Here is a 21,800-nt window from a genome sequence, read left to right on the forward strand (position 1 = left end):
TTGGCAGATTGTGTTTTTCAGGGAAATGTTCCATTCATCTAGGTTAACAAATTTGTGGGCATAGAGTTATTCATAATATTCCTTTATTATTTTTTTCATATCCATAGGATCTATGGTGATGTCTTCTCTTTCATTAATATTGATATCGATATCTATGTCCTCTTTCTTCTTAATCTGGTTAGGGGGTTATCAATTTAATTGATCTTTTCAATGAATAAGCTTTTGTTTTTACTCATTTTCTCTATTGATTTCCTGTTTTTAATTTCATTGATTTCTACTCTAATTCTTATAATTTATTTTCTTCTACTTACTGTGAATTTAACATTCCCCTATTATTCTAGCTTCAAAGATGGAGAGTTAGATTATGACTTTAAATCTATTTTTCTAATATATTCATTAAATGCTATAAAGTTCTCTCTAAGCACTGCTTTTACTGCATCGCACAAATGTTGGTAATCTGTGTTTTCACTTTTAAATAGTTCAAAATATTTTTAATTTCTCTTGAGATTTCTTCTTTAGAAGTATCAAATTCTGAAGATACAAAAAAAATATGCAAATACGTGTGGGAAGAACTGAAATCATATATATGATTCATATGAATCATATTGTTTTGTATTTGGGTTTTTTTCAGATTTGTTTCCTACACCTACCTAAGATTTTTGTCCAAGCTTTGCAGAGTGGCAGTATCGTAGCCAATGAGGTTTACTGAGGCGTGATTTTTGCTAATTGAAAGCTTTTCCCAATACCCCACGATGATGACTTGAAATATAGTACACATTGGCAATTTTTGATAGTCTCTAGGGAGACTGGGAAAAAAGGAAGATTTTTGTCCAAAATGTTGATATAAATGATGTATATCAAAAGGTTTATGCCCTTATTACTATCCTGATAAACACGGGTTGCATTTGTTTTTGTGTGTGGTGTGTGCTTTTTAAAAAAAAATGGGTGAGAGCGAAGATTCTGGAGTAGATATTCCTAATCTAAATGCCCATTCTACTGCTTAATAAATATCTCTTATTGAAAAATGTCTAAGAGTAGGGTAATATTGGTAATATTTTTTTCATTGTGAAATAGGGATTGTTTTCATGTTTATAAGTCACATTTTTGTGCTTCTTTACTCTTTTGTTACTTTTGTTACTAGGCATTGTGTATAGAACAGTGGAGATTAAGATACAATTTTCTTTTATTTAGTTTTATGTATTTCTCAGAAAATTCAAGCATTTTTCTCTGCCTGACATTTAGGGTGAAGGGCTAATTATTTAGATACATCCTAAAATTGAGTTGAATGGGGGTTGGGTTATACCTTTAAATTCAATTGACTTTGCCCATGATAAGAGTAATATCCAACCTTTCATGTTGCTACCATTTTGATCATATTATTATTGTTATTATTATTATCATTATTTTAAAGCTTATTTATTTATTTATTTTGAGAGAGCAAGACAGACAGAGAGAGAGAGAGAGAGAGAGAGAGAGAAAGCAAGTGGGGGAGGAGCAGAGAGAGAGGGAGGGAGGAAATCCCAAGCAGGCTCCACACTCAGCAGGGGCCCTATGTGGGGCTCCATCTCACAATTGCAAGATCATAGCCTGAGCCAAAATCAAGTCGGTCACTTAACCAAGTAAGCCACCCAGGGACCCCAATCATATTATTATTTGAGGCTGGACTGCAGTTTCAGATATTTTTGAACCAAGTGGCTTTGGAAAAAAGCAGAATAAAATAAGCCTTGGCTTGGGTACACATGTAACAACCCATGACTGAATGTGGTTCTGTTATTTCATTCTGGTTTTTTCCAAAGCCACTTTTTTTTCTTTTTTTTCTTTTTTCTTCCTTCCTTCCTTCCTTCCTTCCTTCCTTCCTTCCTTCCTTTCTTCCTTCCTTCCTTCCTTTCTCTTTTCTGTTTTTTTTTTGTGAGGGATGAAATTTACGTTTACATTGGAGAAGGCAGGGGACAATTGTTAGTGCTATTTGTTTTGTATTTGGGGGTTTTTCAGATTCTGTTTTGTCTTTCCGGCCCATCCTTTTTTCTAAGACCTAGATGATTCCTTCTCATCCTGCTCTCTTTTAATGACAGGGCCTTCCTCTGTCCATTCCTATCTAGACTAGATGCCCACTTCCAGTAATGGAAGCTGACACCATGGCTCTCTGCTTTCATATGGAGAGCTTATTTTGTCTGGAATTCAATTCATTGAATTCACTTTCCTTATATTCAATGTTCTTTACTAGTTGCATGGGACATTGTTGTTGTTGTTGTCGTTGTTGTTAATTTTGTCTGTGTTTTATTGTTCTTGCTATAGAAGCAAGGGTTTCTCACAGCTGTACATGCTAAGAGGAATGCCATTTATCTGCATTCCATATTAGACACAACATCATGTAGATCCAAGTTTAAATGAGGTAAAATAAAAATTTAGAGAATTCTATTTATTAAAAATTTAAAAAGAATACATATGCTTAAATCAATGCATAATTCCAAGTTGTCTGCTTATCTTTCTATGGCTGCACAAATATTTTCAGTGTCTCAATGTCTCAATGTAGCTTTAGGATAAGTATTGATAATTATTAGGGCAAGTTCTCCTTCCTTTTTCTTCCTCAAGACTGTCACGGTTTCTCTTGGCTTCTTGACACTTCATCAAAACACCCATTCCTTCAATTGTATTTTAAGAGGAATTAAAATAACCACATTAATATATGCCATAGTACAGTGACCAATAACCTTCTAAAAGCCTTAATGTCTTTTCAAAGACTTACTGTCCCACATTAGACTTATATTAATGAATTTTCAGGTAATTTGATAAAATGAACTAACTTCTCAGCCAAAGGTTATGTATATAGTTGAAATGTGTATGTGTATTTTAAATAGTCTTTCTGCCTCCATTTCTTTGCTTGTGTACTTACATAAGTACAGAATTCTCTTTCATTAAAAAAAAGAGACTTCTGTTTCATTTTACCATTAAAATCTTCTATTCAAAATTCTTAACAGGATTTAGTACTGCATGATACCTTCTTTTATGGTTCTGTCCCACACATATCCCTTATTCATATGAACTTTTATTGAATTTTCATTATAGAATTTTGTTATATATTATTCTCGTATTCTGTAATCCTTTCACACCTCTTGAATTCGGTATTATGAAACTTCTGGTTGCAAGTGACAGAAACCCAACTCAAAAAGCTTAAATATAAAAGTAAATGTATTGGCTCTCCATAACTAAACCATAGAAAGACAGGGGTAGAGCGTATTTCAGTAACACAGGCTGGAGCTTGGAATTCAAATAGCATTAGCACTCTCTCTTATTTTTCCTCCAGCTTTCTCCACCCGCAACCACCATCACTGGTGTAGACTCTATATATTTTTGACTCAGGTATTCCAGAGTAGTAGGTAACTTGTCTGGGTTTATATCTTAACCAGTTTATGATTCTAAAGGAAAGAGCTATTTTCCATCTACTGTAGAAATTTAAGGAAAGACTCGGATTGTCCCAGTTTGGATCACTTCCCCACCTCTCGCACACTATGACCAAGCGGATACAAAACTCTCATTAGCCCAGCCTGAGTTATGTTCCTCTCTTCGGCTGGAGAATGGGATAGGCTAGGGTAGAGTACTCTGACTGGCAACCCATCGTCACCTATCAGAACACGTAGGGTTCTGTGAAGTAGGCCCCAATGTCTGTATGTGTGTGTGGGAGTTACATGTGGGGATGTTCTGATATTACCCAGAAAAGAGGAGGATTTCTTGGCAGATGGAAATAACAACAAGCTCTTGGAAAGCAGGAACTATAGCTTATCCTTTAGTGGCTTATTTTTCCTATTTCTCTTCTGAAGAGAGAGATCATAGGAAATATGTATGGCCTAAGTTTATTGATTAATGCGATAGTTTTAAAAGATACTTATAAGAAATTTTGTTTTGTTTTGCAGTTATATTTGGACTGAATTGAAATGATCTTGTTTTTTATACCGTTTTTTTTTAACATTGGTGAGGTATATTTATTTTTGAGAAAGAAACAAAGCATGAGTGGGGGAGAGACAGAGACAGAGACAGAGACAGAGACAGAATCTGAAGCAGGCTCCAGGCGCCAAGCTGTCAGCACAGAGCCCAATGAGGGGTTTGAACCACGAGCCACAAGATCATGACCTGAGCCAAAAACAGACACTTTGCCGACTGAACCACCCAGGTGCCCCAAGAAAGAAAATCAGAGAATGATAGAATGTTTACAGGATGATGTAAAAATGTTGAATTCAAACAGTTTAAGATTCATATCAATCAGTGGTAGAGCATAGGAAAATATATTTATGTTAGTTGTAGAGCTGGGATAATTTTTGCTGTCTCCCCAAGTCTTATGTGTAATTCTAGGCATAACTTATAACCCTTCCTTCATAATCTTAGTGATCTGTGGAATTCTAGCCTTTACTAGCCTCTCCTTTGACTGATCCTACTCTGCTTATTTGTTTTTGTACTGCTCCAAAGTAGAAATTTGATCATTAATTTGAAATCACAGAATAATGGGATGTTTATCTCCCTTAGTCACTTCTCACAAATATGTCTTAGCTGTCGGGGTGGCTCAGTCAGTTGAACGACTGACTTCGGCTCAGGTCATGATCTCAAGGTTTGTGAGTTCGAGCCCCGTGTCGGGCTGTATGCTGACAGCTCTGAGCCTGGAGCCTGCTTCGGATTCTGTGTCTCCCTCTCTCTCTGCCCCTCCTCTACTCATGCTCTGTCTCTCTCTGTCTCAGAAATAAATAAACATTTAAAAAATTTTTTACAAATATGTCTTAGCTGTCTCAATTAGGTTCTATATTTTTCCAAGAAAACAGCATGCCTTCTGCTTCTCTTTAAGTCTGTATAGTACTGATCATAGTTCTGAACATACAGTCTTTAAGCTAATATTTGTGAATAGTAAGGAGTCAGAATAAATGTCAGGAACTTTCAATAGGATGTGTTTTGTTACTACTTTGAAAGTAGTTTGGGAAAAAAGCATAATGCCTGCAAAACATGCATTCTTATATTTACTGTTACAGATGCCAGATCTTTACCATCCTCCGAGAGATCTGGAAAAGAAGAGGATTAATGTCATAACCCTGGCTCCTTAATAGACAGGTGAATTTATGCCACTAGAAGTGTATAATCAGGAGAGGAAAGATGGGAAACTCTGCTGGCTTCTGTAAATATATCTTCAATATAGGGGGACCAGATATTTCTCTTCTTACACCTTTCAGGCTGGAACAATAATTTAGATCCTTCTGAAGTTCATCTTCAATTCTTTGGAGAAAAAGACAGCATATAAATAATTGAAAATAAAAGAATTCTTTCAAAAAATGACCAAAGTCTACCTTGCCTGTATTACCTGAAATAGAACAAAGAATATATCTATTTCCCTGAGAAAGCATCTGTGTTAGGGTCCTTTTCTCAATTAAACTTATTACCAGAGCCCATGAAAGTTATAAGGCAGGAGAGCCATTATTAGAGAGCCAATATTAGAGCAGCAGTACATAGCGGAGACTAGAACCCAGGTACTAGCCCTATGTAATGTGGTTTTAACTGGTCTGCCCTTACTAAGAGGAAGATGGAGACATAAGTTTTCTGTATTCATGACAGCTATACTCTACGTCTGTGGCCTTGCTAATACACTGGATACACTTCCAACATGGCATAACTAAATCAAGCAAATCCATTTCTCACTAACTACCATGCATCACTCTCTTCTACACCTCATGATTTCAAATTTGGGTCACATGGGGCACCTGGCTGGCTCAGTTGGAAGAACATGCAACTCTTGATTTTAGGGTCATAAGTTTTAGCCCCATGTTGAGTGTAGAAATTATCAAAAACAAAGAAACCTTAAAAACAAACAAACAGGGGCTCCTGGGTGGCTCAGTTGGTTAAGCACCCGACTTCGGCTCAGGTCATGATCTCATGGTTCCCGAGGTCGAGCCCCATGTCAGCCTCTGTGTTAACAGCTCACAGCCCAGAGCCTGATTCAGATTCTGTCTCTCTCTTTCTCCCCTTCCCCTACTTATATTCTCTCTCTCTCTCTCTCTCTCTCTCTCTCTCTTATCTCTCTCTGTCTCTCTCAGAAATAAGTAAACATTTACAAATTAAAAAATTGAGGCACCTGGGTGGCTCAGTCAGTTGAGCTTCCAACTTCAGCTCAGGTCATGATCTCACAGTTCATGGGTTTAAGCCCTGCGTTGGGCTCTGTGCTGACAGCTCAGAGCCTGGAGCCTGCTTCAGATTCTGTGTCTCCCTCTCTCTCTGCCCCTCCCCTGCTCGTGCTTTGTCTGTCTCTCTCTCTCTCTCAAAATAAATAAACATTAAAAAAATTATTTAATTACAAAATAAAAACAAACAAATTCAGGTCACATAATTCTTCAGTCTGTAAATCACTTCTGTAAAAACTCAAATCAGTTAAGAAAAAGATAACATTTTTGTTTCCAAATACAGAGGAACAAGATCACAAAACAATATGACAGTGATAAAAGAACACAGTTGGCCTTATTCTTGAATTCCAGCACAGAAAACATTTAATTTCCTAATACATAAAGACTCACAGATAGTTAGCAGCTGTTTTTATTGTAATGCAGGCTAGTAAAGTTTAGCCCGATTTCTGACTTAAAAGTATGGTTCTTCTTGAGGCCCAAGCATGGCCCCTGGTAGTGGCTTATTTCTCTTTGCACCATTTAGACCACAAGTTTTTTGGGTGGGGTGTATTGACTGGCCATATCTGATTCCCTTCAGGAAGACTTGAAGCCCAGAATTTCCCTTGGTCAGTAGGGAGTACAGGCAGAAGAAAAGGTCGTGTATCTATTCATATATGAGTCTGAGGCAGCCCTAGAGTGGCATGGCCCAGAGTGAGATCCAAATGGACCTTGTGCCCCTGAGAGAAGTGTGGAAGTAGCCAAGAGAAGTGATTCTAGAGAAAGCCTGCAGTCAGGACCCAGGAACAGTGACACAACAGCTGGTAGGTCAAGGACCAAGAATTTTCAGGGACCACAGGCAACTTAGGAGAAGCCAGCAGGGACAGATGGATACTAGGTACTCTTTACTGTTCAGCGTTTGGTGTTAAGAAAGCCACTGAGAATTTTGATGAGGTGAAGGTGAAGGATTGAGGAAGGATCCTGAATTAACTAAGATCACCTGGAGTTGACTAAGGCTCATTTTCTCTCACAGAGACTGGAAACTTAAAAACACATTGTTTGCTATCAAAATATAAATTTCCATTTCCAGTACAACTGGTTTTGTGGACTGAGAGTCACATCTAATACATTTGCAAAGCAAATTTGTTTCAAGAAAACAGATAATCAGCGGCAGTTACTTTAGGTTTTAAACTTTGTCTTTTGTGAGTTTCCATTATTGTGGGAAATTATTTAGGAACACAGAGAGCTGAAGAAAAGCAGACAGCAGCAGTTCCAGAGCAAGGCCCTAAGCTCTTCAAATGTGAAAGCAGACATGCCCAGGCCTGTAAGGACTGTAGGCAAGAGGAGCGTTGAGAGGCCTGTTTGCGTCGGGGGTGGAAATGCTTTGTGGGAGGAAATGGATATTAGTGAAGTGGTGTTTTGTGACAAAATTTCTCAGTTTTGAAGAAGACAAAGGACAAAGTTTCCTCAGAAATTCAACCAAAATAGAGTCACAGGAATCTGGTTAAAGGATAGTTGAGGGACAGAGGCCCAGGGAGATTTGAGTATAACTTCTGCATGACACACAGATGGACACAAATGGCTAAGAACAATTAATTCTTCTGGTCTTAGTGATGGTGGGGCCATCAGTTCACTTTTTTGTCCCCTCCTCTCCCTGGTGGCCACTTGATGTTCCAGCCAGTTGTTCCATAGGGCACAAGTCACTGCGGCCAGTGTGAAACAAGGGGGCTTATAGGTTAGGCCTACATGAAATGTGAAATAGAAGGTGAACAATAATGTTATAAAATATGTCATAAAATAAACTGTTTCCTTTTACAATAAACACTTTTGGCAACAAGAAAGCAAAAAAATCATAATTGTCAAAAAATTTAGTACTGAAATTTGTTTCTCAGGACAATTGATGATAAATATATAACTGGTCTAAAATATTTGCTGACCCTATCATCTACGGTAGGAGTATAATGATATTACTAACCTCATAAAAAACAGAAGAAACAAACCTGATCAAAAAGCATTAACAGGGGCGCCTGGGTGGCTCAGTCGGTTAAGTGGCCGACTTCGGCTCAGGTCATGATCTCGCGGTCCGTGAGTTCGAGCCCCGCGTCGGGCTCTGAGCTGTCAGCACAGCCTGTTTCGGATTCTGTGTCTGTTTCAGATTCTGTGTCTCCCTCTCTCTCTGACTTCCCCCATTCATGCTGTCTCTCCCTGTCTCAAAAATAAAATAAAACGTTAAAAAACAATTTTTTTTTAAAAAAAGCATTAACAACTATTTCAAAAAGCAGCAGTTAAGTTAAAAAGATCATGCTTGAAGACAAAGACTGAACGAGTGTGGCTGCAGAAGGTACATTTACCTATCACACTGTGATGCATGACTTTTCTTATGGATCAAAAATCTGGGAGTACCTGGGTGGTTCAGTCCCTGGGTGGCTCAGTCAGTTAAGCATCCGACTTCAGCTCAGCTCATGATCTCATGGTGAGTGAGTTCAAGCCCTGGGTCTGGCTCTGTGCTAATGGCTCAGAGCCTGGAGCCTGCTTCAGGTTCTGTGTCTCCCTCTCTCTGCCTCTCCCCAGCTTGCACTCTGTGTGTGTCTCTCTCTCTCAAAAAATAAACATTTAAAAAAAAATGTTATTCTGAATCAATTTCAACTCTTTTATATTAGAACTATGGGTAATCATTGTATAAGCCAATTTTAATAATAACCATAATTCCTTCATACAATTTATAGAATCGGAGAGCTTTGAAAGTTTATTTTTTCTGAAGTGAAACATTTGATGTTGTTATGAATGCCACTGTGAATTCAACTAAGAAGGTAAGGTTAAAGATAATTTTTTTGTATTGATAATTTAAACTAATATGTTTTCATGAGATTTGGCATCATGATCAAACAATGTAATTTTTCAGTTAGAAACCTATGGACCAGAACTATACATGGAATTAGTTGTACTGCAAATGTAATTCACAATTGCATCTGTATTAGTTTTCTATTCCTACTGTAACAAATTACCACAAACTTCCTGGCTTAAGCAACACACATTTACTCTCTTATAATTCAGTAGATTACAAGTCCAACACAGGTCTCACTGGGTCCAAATTAAGGTGCACCAGGGCTACATTCTTCTAAGGAAGCTCCAGAGGAGAATCTATTTTGTTGTCTTTTCCAGACTCTAGAGGCTGCCTACATTCCTGGTTTGTGTCCCTTTTTCTCCATCAGCAAAGTAGCATCCTTTGGACCTGTTTCTGTCACCATACCTCTTTCTCTGAGCAGAAAAGGTTATCCATTTTTAGGACTCATGGATTAGATAGGGTCCATTCAATCCAAGATAATCTCCCCATCTCAAGGCCCTTAACTGACTTAATTTACACAGTCCATTTTGCTATGTAAAATAACATGTTCGCAGCTTCCAGGTTTGGGCATAGAAGTCTTTGGGGGACCAATATTTTGCCTACTACAGCATCCAAATAAACTGTGATATCCTACCAACCCAAATACAAGCTTCTGTAAAGACTCTGAAGTTTAACAGTCTCACGGTTACAAATCTACAAACAATAATAAGCACTATAAAACAAAATCAGAAGGGCCAAGAGAACATAGAGCAGAAAATATTTCCTTGAAGAAGTTTGAGCTGATACCTGAAGGATGGGTAGAAGATCAATAAGCCAAGATTGTTCAGCCATGTCAGCTATAGATCACAATGCTTTCAAGAAACTAAAACAAACCCAATATAAAGGATGTCTAATGAGTAAGGGGAAGAGTGCCATAATCTAATACCCACACAAGAAGCAGAGAACAGATCAGACAGGCTTTTTAGATTGTTAACTTTTTTTTTTTTAAATCTTAAGTGCAGTGAGAAGTAATTTAAGAGTTTTAAGCAGGAGGAAAAGTGTGGTAATCAAATTTGGGATTTTATAAAATGGTTCTGGCTTCACTGTGGAAAATATGGGAAGACACAAAAGTAGATGCAAGTTACTCAGAGGGTAGACACAGGTGCTATGGACTCATAATCTACTCTTAGACATCTGAAGGTCACCTTGATCAATCTCAGGTCTTCTCACACAAACCTGGTTTTCTTTAGCATCCTCCATGTGAATAAAAAACTATCTAGTCCTGCAAGCCAAAACCTTGGAGACCTCTATGCTATTCCCTCTCCCCACTTCCCAATATCCAAGTCCCATTAGCTTTGTCTCCTAAATAGGTCTTGAATCTGTATCCATCTTTCTATCCCCACTGCCAGACCCCAGTAAAAACTGCTTTCATTTCTTGCCTGAAATCTTGCAATAGCCTTTTAACTGATCATCCACATAGATTCTCGCCCTGTTATTTGTACTGCAATTGGTGTGATTTTTCAAAAGCGCATATTTTATTAAAATCCTTCGATTATACTTTGCATTCCTCACTTCCCCCTCTTCACATTCACACAACACACACACACACACACACACACACACACACACCATACACACATTTAGAACTCATAGGTATACTAGGCTCTCTCTGTCTCATGATAGGGCCTTTTCATGTGCAAGTTTCTCAGTCTTTCTTTCTAGAATGTTTTTCCCTATGCCTAGATCACTCTAATCTCTTTCATATCCAAATAACTCAGGGAAACATTTCCTAATATTTTGGGGGTTTTTTATATGCTCTCATTAAACAGTAATGTGGACATCTGGACCCAAATCCAGCTGAATTTGATTCCTAAGCCCTTGTTTTTAATCGCTAAGATATACAACCCCCCTCTAGTATAAGTTCCCTTCTCCATTGTCCCATAGTTCAAGAAAGGCTACACTATTGAATATGTAATCGGTTTTCAATTTGATTTTCAATAAGGACATGAACCTAAAAAGCAAAAGCCCGACCAACATTGAATGAACTTTTTGTAAAAGTAATTTTTTAACTAATCTTTGTGCCCAACATGGGGCTCAAGTTCACAACCCTAAGATTAACAGTCACACGCTCTACCTACTGAGCCAGCCAGACACCCCCTTTTTTCTTTTTCTTTTTTAATGTAAAGGTAATTTAGTGTTTAGTAGTTTTTGTTTACACCTCAAGTAGACACTTAATAAATGAGAATTAATGATAAGGATTTCCAAAGTCATGCTTTAAGAACAGACATAGCAAGTGTATTTGTCAGTGCTTCCGTCTGGAAGCAGGACAAATGAACCAGAGCCACTGGGAGGGCTCCCACAGCCATTAACCTTCATGAAAAAAAAATTGTGAACTCAATAGGTAACTCTGCAAGTCGTCTTAGCAAGTAAAAGAATAAGTAAGAAATCCTCTGTTCTTAGAGAAAAGAGGTGAGATGTACTAATGAGGCTGCTTAGAGAGGTTTGCATTTTCACTATTTGTGCTGAGATAGATAAAAAGGGCTCCAGTCTCCAAGGCTGTCACTCCATCACCCTTCACAACACTAAATTCTCTTAATTCTCTTTTTTTACTTTAACAGCTAAGGATGTTATCACTTACTCTGAGGTCACTGAGAGGGTAATACCACTCTTGGTGACGCTAATGAAAAGGTACAGTGGTGTCATGAGTTAATTGCATAGTTACCACACAATTACCAATTTATGCTCTGCGGATGTTAACAGAGAATGGAAGGAGCTAACATTATGTGTACTGAATACTGCCTTATATATAAGAACAGTGCTTGGTAGCATGTGACATTTGCATGAACGGGTTTAACTCACATAAATAGAGAGGATTGAGAAAATGTATGCTTTCCCATATTATTGTTCTAAGGCTACTTAAAAAAAGACCTTATAAAAATGATCTTTCTTTTAACTATCTCCTTCCAAATCATTCAGATTTCAACTACCTGGTTGCTACATTTAAAAAAATTAATATTCAGCGACAAAAGTAGTTGTTTCACTCCTGAATATAAGCTTCAATTCAACTTTGTTTTTCTGTAAGAAAAACATGGAAGTCATATGATGAGTAAGATGTACAGAAGGTAGAAATAGATTAGGCTACACGGACTCAGTTTCCACAACAGAAAACAATTCATTAAAATATCATTTTTGTTAGATGTAAGTAAATCTCTTTTTCCGGTATTTGGTTCGTTCTTTACTTCCACCTAATTTTCAGGATCTTTGTATGTGTTTTCCCTTTTGAATCAAGTTTATTGAGGTATAATAGGCATATGGTGGAATTAACTTATTTGAAACATACAATTCAGCAAAACCCACCAAATTTAAAACAAGGCTTGTTTGGTGACCCTCTGAAAGGTGGCTTCACTAAAAGCTAGGAATTGATTGCTTCTATAAAATGATCCATGGCATCTCTAGAGTGACCTCTTCAGAAATTTTACCTGAACACTAAGCAGAGTCCATATCTTACCTATAACCATACAGATGAAGAGTAAATATACGTAAAATTTCCATCAAATAATGTCATGTTAAACAGTTTTCAGTTATACCCAACTTTAATCTACACGTTTGCTGATAATGAGGCACAATAATGAGCAGGGTGATAAGAGGCTGTGATAAAAGTTATGAATTCCTGACATTATTCAATCGAATATATGCATTAAGTATGAGGCACTTGTAGAAAGTAGAGATACAGTAATGAACAGGACAGAAACCATGCCTGTAATTTGTTTCTTCATCCTTCTTAACATTTTTATAAGCTATTCAGTACTGTGTACTAAATCAGTTCCCACTTAAACTGACTAGAGTAGATTCTGTTCTCTGAATGCTGACCAATACAACTGCTAATGCTTTTTTATATTTGCATGGTCCCAAAGTCTTCTGTCTTTCACTGAATATGCCTTGACTGCTGACTCAGTATACTGCCCACACTGTAGAGTACATATGGGATTACCTCCCATTTCCATCGATGGGGAAAGCAATTTTCCAATTGTTTAGAGGTTGAATAGAATCTCCATTGCGCAGAAAAGTGACCCCCATTATGCTCGTCCTTAAACAGCTCCATGCTCATGGTTACATAGGCTGAAAAATAATGTTAAGGTTAATACTTGTACACATCAGGATCAGGATTGATTAGAATAGGTTCTCAAGTGTGGTCGTTGGAGCAGCAGCATCAGCATCACCTGGGAATCTCTTAGAAATGCAGATTCTTGGTACAACCCCAGATCTAAGTCAGAAACTCAAAAGGTAAGGTCCCAAAATCTGTGCTTTAACAAATCTTCCAGGTAATTCTGGCACACACTTAGTTGGAGAAACTCTAGGCTGAATTATGTTCAAATAATAAACTTGTTATAACTTAAAATACCAAAGGTTTATATCTTGCCCATGCAGGATACTGTGTGTGTGTGTGTGTGTGTGTGTGTGTGTGTGTGTGTGTGTATCACCTGGGTGCTGTCTTCTATGATGTCCTTGCTTCAGAACCCAGGCTGAAGGGATGCTGCCGCCACCATTTTAGAGGGAAAAATATATCTGGCGATAAAATGTCCTGTCCTAAATTTATGCAAGTTGCTATCACTTACTTAGAACTCACTAGCTAGATGTGGTTACTTGGTCCCACACAATTATAAAAGCCTCAGGAATGCTATCTAACATATCCCTGGAAGCTTGGATTCAGAAAGTTAGTGAAAAGCTTTTATGATGACCACAACCCATAATCTGAGAATCAAATATTTGACTCATTCTCATTTATGTAGTCAAAACATACTCACCCTCTAACCAAGGGAAATAAAACAAAATTCCCATCCAACAGAGCATCAGGCTCAAAGTCTATATTCTTTGGGTGATGCCTCAGTTTTTAAAGTTGGGGGTGATGTGTGATAGTCTTTATAGTAGGCCTGGATGTAGTTCTTCCTGATCTAGACACCTGTGCATAAAAGAGTAATCTCACCCCAGTACCAATAGTGGGACCCTACACCCTATGAATAGTGTGTTCCTTCAGGCTCTCCAAGAAACAGATGCCAAGTTGCAAATAAACACATAATTAATTTGTAAGGGGTAACGCCTAGGAAAGAGAATGGGGATAGATCCAGAGAAGGGTAGGAGAGATATCAGAATGAAATGTAAATCTGACCCTGAATGAAGGAGAAAGGAAAGGAGTGTTGGGTATAAGCATCCTAGATGGCTGTGCTGTCAAAAAAAAAAAAAAAAAAAAATGCTCAACCTAGGCTTTTAGGAGTTTCTATAGCCAAAGTCAGCTGTCAGAGTAATTCTTTATCTCCTAGAAATGGGCTACCTTAGTATCCCTGGTAACTCAGTCACCAACTGTGAGAACACATGGGAAGAGTGATACAAAGGTAAACATGGAAACAGATATCAAAGTGGAGCATGTGTTCAATCAAGATCCATGTTGTCAGAGGTCTGTAAGGCATAATCTCATGGACACCACAATCTTCAACCTGTGTCATACAGATACACTTCTCACACAGGTTCGAGGTACAGCTCCTCATGGTTCCTAGGGACCCCTTTTCCTGAATGGAACTTCAGGAGAGGGAGTTTAGTGAGATGAACTACACTCTTATTGTTGCGTTTGATCCTGGGGACAGAACTGGTAAGCTACCTCTCCCTCCTCCACCCTCCATTCTAATAACCCTCACCTTTAGCTACCACCTTGGTATTTGCAGGTGGAAAAGCAGCCTTACCTTCTCCTGATAATCAGGATTTGTCCAGTAGGATGATTCCTTCTTTTATCTGCTGGCCCCTGGAAACAAGGAATCCCAGCTGCTCTGATAGCAGCCATGACTTGTAGTTCGAGAACCTTGCTATGTCCTCTTCAAGAGTATACCTCTTTGGGTACTAGAGCTTCCAAACCTACAGATACCAGAGTTGTGGGGATAGGAAACACTGTATTTCTTAGTGGGTCATTGGAATGATATAGAAGCCACTTTTGCTCTCATTTCCTGATTACTGGACACAGGCATCTTTCCACGTGTAGACGTAAGACCATGTAGAGTTCTCTGATTCGATAAATACTCCTATCTTGAAGGATGGCACTCCAAGCTTGCAGCTGTTTCTTCTAACATGGTGTTTCAGTTGTGCCTTTGGAAGGCTGATACACAGTTCTATGAAGCTGGCTGCCTCCGAGTCATGCGGCATGTGACATGACCCATATATCTTCTGGTAATGGGTCTGCTCTCACACCTCTGGTTAGATAAGCTGGTGTGTGGGTTTTACTGGAATTTACCAACCTGGAATACAGAAAGGAAATGTGGGAAGCTTCTAAACTGGAAGGAAAACATTTTTTCTCTTGATTGGGAAAGTTTTCTCCAGCATCTTCTAGCTCTTGTTAGAGAAGCCTGGACCACTTCTGTAACCCCAAAGGGTCCAGGGGGTTTACAGAGACACCATCCTTAAGGCCATCCAGCTAGTTGTACTGTGTGTTCCAAGTATCATGTGTATCATGATTCAAGATTCAAGGTTTTTTTCCTTATAGTGTCCTGACCTTTATGTAACAGACTTGCCATGGCTGTGCATTCAAATGTGTTTGATGTCCTATAATTCTACCAGTTAAGTCTTCAGCCTTCCCTCAATTGTAACTGTATTTCTACTACAGGTAATAAGGGTCTTTTTGTAAGCTCTTTGACTTTCATACTCAATTTCTAACTGCTGGTTAAAAGCCCTCACTCCCTCATCATTCTTCTGCATGATGTGACTACAACTGAACAGAAATAAGTGACCTCGGCTGTCCTTTTAGGCATTGTTCCCTTCATATTTTTATGGATACCTGAATCATGATCATCTGTTCCATAACATTCCCCTCCACTGGAAACTTTTTCCAGGTCACCTCTTATGAAATCTTGAGCAGTTCAGCCATTTTGTGCCAGTGATTATCTCTATTCCATCCACCAACCAATATGGTGTCCTCCTCACCTGCCTGGTGATAGGTATACTAGTTTATCTTTTACTCTATGGAGTTAAGAAATATTTGAATCTTCCAAATTTACATGTCCCCTAAGCATTTTTATTCTCTTTCAGTTCTTCTTATAAATCAGAAAAATCACCTTTTAGTCATCTTTTTTCTTGTAATAGTCAAACATACTCAACAGCAACAGGCATTGTACCTAACTACTACTTTCTGATCCTGTTTCCTAGCACTCAAGTTAACTAGGCATATAAGCTGACTTCCAAGTTAATACAATTTAGTTTACAAAATGCTTCACTGACACACTTCATGGATCCCAGTTTCTGAAACCAGTTTGCTCACCATAAATGTATGCCCAGCCCTTTAACTACTGCCACATATTTTACAGTCTTAGTTTCTCTGTAACGCAGCATCCTACCACTGGTACCAACTTGTTTCAGTTAAAATTGGCTAGATTATACTGCATTAACAAACAAACCTACAGATCTCAGCTTAAAAACAAGGATTTTTCTCTCACTTATACAAATATCCCCAGTGGAGCAGCTGCAGATTGTATTCTGCACTGTACTCCCTTTTGCAACCCAGGCTGATGGAAGATCCACTATCTGGATCATGAGTGAGAAAGAAAGCTCTTAAGGATGTCCTAGCATCAATTAAATGCATCAGCCCACAAGTGGCACTGCTTCTGCTCACAACTAGTTACATGGTCCCACCTACCTATGGACATACAGGAAGTGAAGAAAACAGAGTAAGAAATATTCAGAAGGTATCATCAATAGCTATCATAGCACCAAAAGAATGACAGAGGGAAAAAAAATGTTTCTATAAGAATTCAAGAAAAATAGAAAACTCTCTGAATTATGGTGATTGGAACATTTTTTCCCCCTGAACGTACAGAGCTTTTATTGTTATGCCTTAAGAGAGAATTGGAATAAATATTCCAGGAGAGTGAGACAAACAATACAAAGGGGTGGATAGTTCCAAGCTTTATTTTTAAGAAGTGACAAATACCATGAGTTTACTAAGTTCCATTTCATCTTTTTCTTTTCATTGCACACAACAATTACAATTCCTTGTTATTCACTGTTAGGTGGGGCCATGTAGCTATTTCTGGACAAAGGGATGTGTATCTGTCTGAGGCTGAGGCAGTGAAAAGCTCCTTAGTGATTCTCCAGTCTCTCTTAGTTCATGCTGTAGTGAATATGGAGGTATCTTGCTGAAATGGAGAGCCACAAGTTCTGAGTAGCACTGATAATTGTTTTTTTAGAGCACACCTTCGCTGAAGCAGCCTTTACATGGAAAGTATACTACTTTTTTTTTTTTTGTAATTATGCCACTGAGATTTTGGCCTTTTGTGTTGCTGCCACCCAGCCTACCCTAATATAATTAATATAGGGAAAAAAGCTGTAGAAAAAGTTGGGACCAGATGTGAACATCCATGTGTGCTCCCGTTAGAAGTTTTAATAGTTCTTTTCAGTTATTCAGATATCATTTAAAATATTGGACACACAAAGCTTAATAAACAAAGTAAATTTTGTTGTAGGAAAAAAAATACACTTACAGCATGTTGCTTGGCTTGGGAAAGGCAGAAACTAAAGGCAAAGAAACCGGTTAATGTATGACTCCATTGATTTAATGGAAGGGGAAAAGAGACACAAAAGCTTTTGTAAAGAAAAACACCAGAAGTTTGTGAGTAAATGGCCATGAAGAACAAGGATTAGGGAGATTAATCTGAGGTGTCATGCAAACATGCTAAGGAAAAGGGTGGCAACTTTCTCAGAAATAGGAATTTTGTGGGGAGAGGATATTTCAGTTAGTTTATTTGAGGTGATGGTAAGGGTACAATCGGATGAAGATTCCAAGCAGATAGAAATACAAAGTTGGAATTCAAGAAACATAGGCCAATGAGATTTGGAGTATGGTTAAAGGTGAGTGAAGGCACAAATAATAAATAAATAAATAAATATTTATATACATATATACATATATACACACACATATATGTATGTACATATATATACACACATACACACACGCATATATATGTATGTATATATATATATATATACATATATATATGTGTATATATAGAGATATATATAGATATATAGATATAGATATAGATATAGATATAAAACGGGGTGCCTGGGTGGCTCAGTTGGTTAAGTGTCCCACTCTTGATTTTGGCTCAAGTCATGATCTTAGGCTTCGTGGGTTTGAGCTCCTTGTCAGGCTCCACGCTGGCAGCATAGAACCTGCTTGGGATTCTCTCTCCCTCTCTTTCTGCCCAATTTTTAATTAATGATTATTGCCATTATTAGTAATTGTGGAGACATAGTAATAGTAGGGGTAGTATTTTTAGAGAATCACAAATGCATCTGCAAAACTTGACAAGCAGCCCCACAAAAATTCACTGGTTCCTTTTTTTTTTTTTAATTTACCATGTCTGCAATGTGTAAATTGGAACATTGATAACCTTATGCATAAAGAAAGAGATAGACAGAAATGTGGTTAAATTTAAGGGAAATCCCACTGCCCTGACTCTTGATGATGCCTGAAATTCCACCATTCAAGGTTTAGTTCCTCGATTTAAAATCTTTGCCTGGTGGGGCGCCTGGGTGGCTCAGTCGGTTAAGTGTCCAACTTCAGCTCAGGTCATGATCTTGTGGTTTGTGAGTTCCAGCCCCGCATCTGGCTCCGCGCTGACAGCTCAGAGCCCTGAGCCTGCTTCAGATTCTGTGTCTCCCTCTTCCTCTGCCCCTCCCCTGCTCATGCTTTGACTCTCTTTGTCTTTCAATAATAAATAAACGTTAACAAAAAATTAAAATCTTTGGTACTATTAAAATGCATATGGTTTTGGAAGAAATAAATCATTAAACTATCAGTAATTATGAATTTGTTTCTCATAGTCCACCAACGGCTTATCTATATGGACTAAGATGAAGAAATTTAGAGCATGAAGTGCTTTCTGAGGTAAGGCTTTGGCAGCCAAAGGGCAAGCAACTACTACCACCTCCAAATTTTATTGAAAGGAAATGTAAAAGGAACCTCAAATACATATTACATAATAATAGAAGAATAAAACGTTCTAATAGGGAAAGCCAAATTTATTTGCTAATAGTCACAAAACCTGTTTTCAAGATTAAAGACATGTAAAAATTAACTTCAAGGGATGAAGAAATAAGACAAGTATGGTATATATATAAGGAAACTGAGGTAGTGCAGAGGTGAAAACTGATAGACTGTTGGAGGGAGCTTGATAGGGGGCTACAGGAAAAGATTCATTTACAGAAAAGGCAATGTGCATAACAATGAGTGAATGCTCATCAGAAAGCAAATTCTGTTTTTCTTTTTCTTTCTTTCTTTCTTTCTTTCTTTCTTTCTTTCTTTCTCTCCTTTTTTCTTTCTTTCTCTCTCTTCCTTTCTTTTCTTTCTTTCTTTCTTTCTTTCTTTCTTTCTTTCTTCCTTTCTTCCTTTCTTTCTCTCCTTTTTTCTTTCTTTCTCTCTCTTCCTTTCTTTTCTTTCTTTCTTTCTTTCTTTCTTTCTTTCTTTCTTTCCTTCCTTCCCTTCCTTCCTTCTTTCCTTACCCTCCCTCCCTCTCCTTCCTTCCTTCCTTCTTTCCTTCCTTCCTTCCTTCCTTCCTTCCTTCCTTCCTTCCTTTTCTTTTTGTCATACTTTTTAGTTTGTTGGTAAGACAAACATATTTATAGCCCTTAGGGAAGAAGCCACTGGAGAGACAGAGTTTGAAGATATAAGAAAAAGAAGTAATTGATAGAACAGGCCAGGCATAGACCGGAAGGGGTGGGATCAAGAACACAGGTGATGGGATTAACCTTAAAGGAGAGCTGAATCTCTTCTTCCTGTGACAATATCAGTATTTATTCCTGGGAAGGGGAAGGTGCACTTAGATCTACATGGATACACAGGAGAAATACAAAGGGCCTGACTGCTGTAGTCTCCAGCTTTTATTTGTTGTCTGATCTTGATTGGAGGTATGCAAGAGATCAGGAAGGCAGAACTGGTGACTTCATTTGTGAGTTATTAAACCATGGCAGGAATCCCAAGCCAGCTGCTATCAGCCTTTGAAAACATTCACTACTTTTAATTCATACCTAGGTAATACAGTGCTACTTAATAATTAATATTTCAAATCTTAGGGATTAAAACAAACAAACCAAAGCAGGAAACACCTTGGATCAAAGACTAATCATTCATCTACAGTTTCTAAAATGACCAATATACCAACCTCGTTCTCATGTCACAGCCATATGCAGAGAATTTGAGTACATTAATTGTGATGATTTAAGATTCTTGACTCCTGAACTAAGTCATATTTATAAAGTAGCTGCCCTGAAAAGAGGAGAATATTTTGCGTAATTAGAAAAAAGATAAAGTATGTTTGGAATGTATATACATTTTGTTTAGGAAATGAAATTTGAAATTAGCATGAGGTAAGGAAGGAAGATAATTGAGCTGACAACGCCAGTTGAATTCAGGGATAAATCTTTGGCAGTATGTTGGAGGGCTTTTCATGCACTGTTTTGCTTAGCATTGGTAACTTCATTACTTGAAATTAAGGAACCTGTGGACATAAACTATAGGACAAATCTACAGAAAGGGTTTGCATATCTGTCAAAAATTATACTAAACAGATGAGGTGAATGAATATGTTATTTACTCACAACAATATGTTCTTTTAGTACTTGATGTTTGTGAGTGGTAATTTTTTTTTCTTTTCATTTGGATGTCCAATATTCTGCAGACCAAATTTTAGCATTCAAACAAATGTTTCTTTTGGATGTATTTCATATCCACTGTATCCCATAACATGAACTTTGGTGGTCTCTTCTTGCCACTTTTCTCTATGGGAGGCAGTATGACCTGAAAGATGCCAGCCTTGACTCTGGAACCAGATCAGCTCTGCACTTACCAGCTTTATAATTCTGATCCTCAGCTTTCTCACCTATAAAATTGTGTTAATAATACAAATCTTCTAAGGTTGTTGTAAGCACTCAAGTGTTAACTGACTGAAAGCCCATAAAACTGTGCCTGGCACAATGTAAGCACACACACACACACAAGTCAGCTATCATTAAAATATGATGATGATCTTTTAATGACTATTCTATTCAGCAAACTTTCTTTTTTTTTTCAATAAACTTGTCAAAAACTTTCAATGTAAAATATTTTTTTTCAATATTTTATAGTGCGAACCTCAAGAAAATATAAGTTGCCATAAACAAATAGATTTTAACCTGTCCTGTTTTTGATATTTTGTGAAGTCAGTTTTTAGAGGAGTATGATACTTGTAACAAGGCATCAAAAGCAAGTGTATAAATATAATAAACTTTGTCTTCTCTATTTTTTTTCTTTCCTTCCTTTCTTTTCTCTTATTGTCTTGCAAGATGGAAGATGTTAATTTAAGAATCCAAATAGGAAAGATATTAGCTTCCTTTTCAATTTTTTTAAAAATTTAAATATCAACTGAAACCAAAACTGATAGATTAATCCAAAAGAAAACAACATAAAATCTATGTGAAGAGGCTATGCAGAAGAAAAACGAGTATAATAATAAAATGATTATCTTAGCAAAGCTCAGTAACCTTAATGATTACTAAAAACAAAAGGAAATGGAGTTCAATTGAATGATTATGTTACAAAGTCCCCAGTATAATACAATTATTTATTTCCTTTCCTTCAGCTTTAAATTTTCTTGTTCATTTCTTAGACTTGTTTTGTTTACAAATAAGAAAACAGCTAGAAGAGACTTTAAAGGATGTCTTCAATCAGCATTTTCTTTTATGCCCACTAGATGGCAGGTATAGGATTCTGAATACCTTTCAGAAGCTATGTATCTGCTATTCTTATTTGCAGCACTAGATGAGAAAACCGA

General features: G+C 37.5%; 1 non-coding gene across 1 annotated transcript; it reads left to right on the forward strand.

Moving 5' to 3' along the window:
• The first annotated feature begins 666 nt into the window (after nt 1–666).
• Nucleotides 667–806, forward strand: LOC122235182. The gene has a single exon (XR_006213312.1). It is a non-coding gene; the product is annotated as a U4 spliceosomal RNA (small nuclear RNA).
• Nucleotides 807–21,800: the final 20,994 nt, after the last annotated feature.

The sequence above is a fragment of the Panthera tigris genome, chromosome F2, assembly GCF_018350195.1.
Source record: "Panthera tigris isolate Pti1 chromosome F2, P.tigris_Pti1_mat1.1, whole genome shotgun sequence".
Taxonomy (NCBI): Eukaryota; Metazoa; Chordata; class Mammalia; order Carnivora; family Felidae; genus Panthera; species Panthera tigris.